The sequence below is a fragment of the Colossoma macropomum genome, unplaced genomic scaffold, assembly GCF_904425465.1.
Source record: "Colossoma macropomum unplaced genomic scaffold, Colossoma_macropomum, whole genome shotgun sequence".
Taxonomy (NCBI): domain Eukaryota; kingdom Metazoa; phylum Chordata; class Actinopteri; order Characiformes; family Serrasalmidae; genus Colossoma; species Colossoma macropomum.
The window spans coordinates 31901317-31907316 of NW_023494800.1; positions in this window are offsets into that span (position 1 = coordinate 31901317).

Sequence of the window (6000 nt, forward strand, 5' to 3'; positions counted from 1 at the left end):
GAGGCAATTATCAATTTTTTGGTACAATAAAAAAAGATGTTATTGATAAATCCCAATTTTGTGGGAAAATGTGCAAGGGTATGAGCATTTGTTAGTGAAAGAGACCCAGTGTCGCTGAATAATTTTATTTATTTATTTATTTTTTTGCCTGCCAACTCCTCTCTTTAGAGCACCAATAAAACTTTGTTAAGAGTAACATATAGCTCATAAATCAATAGTAGTCATTCCCTGGACAGAGAATACATGCTTATCAAAACACACAGATACCATCAATGATAAAGAAGGAAAGAAAAATACAAAAAAAGTTAACATTTACTAATTCCACAATGGGGAAATTCACCTCCGCAATAAACCCACCTGTGCAGTGAAACACCCACATACACACTAGTGAATGCACACACACTAGGGGGCAATGAGCACACCTGCCCAGAGCGGTGGGCAACACTATAGACAGTGCCCAGGGAGCAGTTGGGAGTTAGGTGCCTTGCTCAAGGGCATTTCAGGCATGTCCTGTCAGCTCAGGGAATCGAGCGGCGACCTTCTGGTCACAAGGATCCAGCCCACGACTGCCAAAAAAAAAATCACACTGATTAATAATAATCATAGTGATGACAATAATAATAGCAATAATCAAAGGGAAAATAAGTCAATAATTGAGTGATAATACAAAAACAAAACAGACAAATAAACAAATGAAAAAAGTAATGTTAGTGTATTGAACTGTAGCAATTTACAATTAACATCTCTGTCACATAGATTTGTGTATGTGTGTGTGTGTGTGTGTGTGTGTGTGTGTGTGTGTGTGTGTTTATGCATGTGTATGTATTAATGCAAGAAAGCATTCATGGAAAGGCCCACAGATATGTGGTACAGTTATGGGTGTATGCTGTATTTGTAATGTTGTGTCTTGTGTTAGCTTATTCCTTTGAGGTTGGTGGCTGTTAAAAGAATTACATATGTAAGAAAGTACTGAGTGCTGTCCAGGTTGTGATGAATTTGGTAGTCTTAGATAGATGCTGAAAGCTTTTCCATTGATACATGGTCTGTAAGAAGATTTTTCAAATGATTGATAGTAATATCTATCTCCAATTCATCAGAATATTTTTTAGTGTTAGTTAGCATTGCTCTACTGTTTGTCTTGATTATCCTGATTGCTGATGTGGCTGATATAAAACATAACGTAGTTGCAGAGGAAAGGCTGGAAACTTTCTACCCACTACCACAGTTAGAACTAGAGAAGATTATCTCCTCTGCAAATTGTACAACCTGCACACTTGATGCAATCCCCTCAAAATTACTCAAAGAAGTACTACCAATTATCATTAATCCTTTTTTAACTATAGTAAACTCGTCCTTTAGCCTGGGCCATGTACCCAGAGCTTTTAAACTAGCAGTTATTAAGCCTCTGATCAAGAAACCAAACCTTGACGCTAGCGTATTGTCTAATTACAGGCCTATTTCTAACCTACCATTTATGTCTAAGATCTTAGAAAAAGCTGTAGCCCAACAACTTAGTTCATATCTACGTAATAACCACATATATGAAAAATTCCAATCTGGATTCAGGCCACATCACAGCACTGAGACAGCTCTAGTTAACAAATGATCTTCTTCTTGCCTCTGATCAAGGCTACGTATCCCTGTTGGTACTACCTGACCTCAGCGCAGCTTTCGATAGGATAGACCACAATATTCTCCTAGAAAGGTTAGAAAACATGGTTGGAATCACAGGGACAGCCCTATCGTGGTTCAAATCTTACTTTATCAGTTTGTAAAGGTAAATGATTCATCTTCCAATTATTCACAAGTAAGATTTGGAATTCCGCAAGGCTCTATTTTAGGACCATTATTATTTACATTATACATGTTACCGTTAGGCACAGTTATAAGTAGCCATGGCATTAATTTTCACTGTTACGCAGACGATAGGCAATTGTACATATCAGCCAAGCCCAATACAGGTTAAAGAAAATAGAGGACTGTGTAAAAGATGTGAAAGGCTGGATGTTACGTAACTTCCTCCTTCTAAACAGTAACAAAACAGAGGTTCTCCTTCTGGGTCCAAAAGTGGCAAGAAATAAATTACCAGATTTAATTTTAAATCTTGCTGACTTTCCAGTTATACCTGGTTCAGCAGCAAAAAATCTTGGCATCATAATTGATCCAGATTTATCATTTGATCAACACATAGGCAGTATCACTAGGACAGCTTTTTTACATCTTCGCAACATCGCCAAAATAAGAAATGCCTTATCGCTGCACGATGCAGAAACATTAGTACATGCCTTTATTACTTCAAGGCTAGACTATTGTAATGCACTACTGTCAGGATGCACCAGCAAGAATTTAAGTAAACTTCAACTAGTTCAAAATGCTGCAGCCAGGGTTCTCACTAAAACTAGAAAATTTTATCATATCAGTCCAGTTCTATCATCACTCCATTGGCTGCCTGTTAAATTCCGTATCAATTACAAAATTCTTTTATTGACGTATAAAGCCCTACATGGGCTTGCTCCTGAGTACCTGCAAGACCTTATTTCCCATTATGAGCCACCACGATTACTCAGATCACAAAGTGCTGGCTTTTTAATAGTTCCCAAAATTCAGAAGGTTTCAGCTGGGGGAAGAGCCTTTTCTTATAAAGCCCCCAAACTCTGGAATGATCTTCCAGAAAATGTTCGGGACTCAGACTCAGTTTTGGTAGTTAATGTTCCCCCTTAGATAAAGGCAGCAGATCCAGGGGTCCATGGACACAGGGAATTATAGTAAACTGAGATGCTGGTGCTGTTGTCCTGCCGCTCGCACGCGATCACTCAGGTTTGTGGACGGTGGAGCGGAGGGATGCCAGATTGTTTCAGGGTGCTCCCGTGTCTGTGTGTCCTTTTGGTTCTCTCCTTTTAGTTAAGCTGTTATAGTCAGATTTACCGGAGTCATTAGCCACACTCTGGAAATGTTCACATTCTCTGTTTTACATACACTCAAACAGAACAAAACTAATTCCATCTCCCTACCTTTTTCCGAGTAAACGACCGCCCACCTGCCGGACGGACACTGATGGATGATTGTCTGCGGAGCTCTCCTGCTATCCGCTTCAGACCAGTTGCCCACGCCCCAGTCGCCCCCACTTGCCCAGCTACAGCCACTTGACTTGGACTAGCTGCCCACTCCCACTCTACATTGAAGTTTTCATGGACTCCTAACTACTACTACTATTACTACTACTACTACTACTACTATTAATATTAGTAGTAGTATAATTTTGTAGGTAGTTTGACCAGAGGAGGATGGGTCCCCCCATGTGAGCCTTGGTTCCTCCCAAGGTTTCTTCCTCAGCTCTGAGGGAGTTTTTCCTTACCACTGTCGCCCCTGGCTTGCTCACTTGGAGGATTTACATTTCATGTTAAAACTTTGTCTTTAATGGATTTCTGTGAAGCTGCTTTGTGACAACATCAGTTGTAAAAAGCGCTATACAAATAAATTTGATATGATTTGATGTGTCACACAAACACAGTGTGGAAGCAATTCATAGCATATTGCCACAAGTGTTTAATGCGTACAATACCACATGACATGTATATACAGTGCCCTCCACAAATATTGACTCCCCTGGTAAACATGAGGTCAAATTAATTTTTGTGTTGATTTTGTGATGTGTTTTGGATCATTGTCCTGCTGGAAGATCCAAACTATGGCCCAGTTTAAGCTTCCTGGCTGAAGCAGTCAGGTTTTGATTTTCTTTCTGCTGGTACTTGATAGAGTCTGTAATACCATGTATTGAAATACATTGTCCAGGGTCTTTGAAAGAAAAACAGCCCCAAAATATCACAGATCCACCACCATACTTCACACTGGGGATAAGATACTTTTCTGCATGGCTAACTTTGTGTCCACGCCAAACCCACCTCTGGTGTTTGTTACAAAAACTTATATTTTGGTCTCATCTGACCATAGAACACGGTCCCAGTAAAAGTTCCATTAACGTTTGGCAAACTGTAGGCACTTGTGTTTGTTGGTCCTTGACAGAAGGGGCTTTCTTCTGGCAACTCATCTCCCCAAACCAACTTGTAGTTATATGGGTGGTGTTTGATTGTTTTTTGGGAGATATTCTGACCCAAAGACTTAACTCATTTCTAAAATTCCCCAGCTGTGATTCTTGGCAATTCTTTTTCCACTCAAACCATCCTCCTCACTGTGAATGAGTTCAATGTAGAAGCAAATTCTTAACATCTCAAGTTGTTTTAAACGTCTTAATCTTAATTATTGACCTAATAGTGGATATGGGCATTTTCAACTGTTTAGATATTTTTGTAGCCATTTCCTGATTTGTGCAGCTCAACAAGCTTTTGTCATACATTCAATGCTGTATTCTCTGATCTTTCTCATAGTGATGCATGACTGAGGGCATTTGGCCTGTGTGTGTCACCTTATATTCATACCCTAGTGAGACAGAAAGTCATGGCTGACCATTAAAGTGCTCCTAATTGCTCAGGTGAACTTTAAAATATAAAAAATGAATGGGAACACACCTCAGTTAGATTTCACGCTAAGAATTTCTGATGCCTACAATTGTGGCACACATAGATTTTGAGAAAAATATTCCATGACAAGATTTTGTTTTTTCTTTCAATCATTATACCTTAAATAAAGGTTAGATCTAATATTTTGCTAATATTTTGAAAGAAAGATCAAAAGGATGAGTAATTAAGTATTTTTTTGTACAGCTTATTTTGCTTATGAGTACCAGGGGTGCCAATATTTGTGGAGGGTACTGTAGTTGTCTGGTGTGTTTAAAGAGCAATGCAAGTGAATTTCAGTGTCTACCCATTCAATTGTAGATCATTTTTGGCCAGTGTAGTGTACTTTCTGAATTACTTTGTATCGGATAAGGTGAAGGTGGTGTTAGTCATGTTAAATGTGTTTTTGAGAATGTTTGTCCAGACATTGGCAGTGGGAGTAATTTAGATATCTTCCTCCCATTTTCTCTTTGGCATAGAAATTGTTGGTCTGATTGATATGTTAATCTATAAGTTGTATTTGATTTTTGAACATATGATAGATATGAGTTGGAGGTATTCAAGAAACTAGTTATTCCCTATTCCATGTCTAGATTAGATGTGAGAAGGATGCAAAGGTACTGTTCTGAAAGATGTGATTGAAATGTGTAACACCTTTTTCTATCCATTTTTATCGATTTGGTATTTTTTTTAATTGCTATTAAGTCAGGGTTGTGCCATACTTAGAGTTTATTCTCTCCATATGGTTGACTATATACTGTAGTTGACTGGCAAGAAAATGTTGAAAGTTAGGAGCTTCAAGGCCTCCCTGAGTTTTAGGTTTTTGTAATGTTAGTTTAATTCTAGATGATTTGTTTTTCCAGTAAAACTCGACGATGGAGTCTAAATTTTAAAAACAGGTAGTGGGAGGTTGAATAGGAATCACTGAAAATAAGTAATTTACTTTTGGTTTTACTGTCATTTTGATAGTAGGTATTCTGCCACTGAGGGATTGTGGAAGGTTCATCCAACGTTGAAGGTTATAGTTGTGAGTAATGGATTGAAACTAAGTTTGGGCAGCTATGACGGCTGCGTGTAGACTTTGATGTCCAAATATGTGATATGCAGAGTGCTTAGGGGAATGGGTAGGGACTGGACAGTGGTGTCTGATAAGCTCATGAAGGATGGTTGATTTGGTACAGTTACTCATACCCTTGCACATTTTTCCACAAAATATTATTCAATAGGATAGTCTGTGGAACTGACAGGAGAGAATTTTGTAGGAACAGTACTATATCATTAGCATATAAGCTTATTCTATGTTCTGCATTGTGGGTTTGAACACCTTTAAAAATTGCATTTTTTGTCTAGCTGCTGCCACTGATTCTATATATATTGAAAATAGAAAGGATGAGAGCATACACCTCTGCCTAATGCCTCTGTGTGGTGTGAAATTTGGTGATATGGGTCTGTTAGTATTGATTGTGGCCTTGGGTATTGTGTAAAA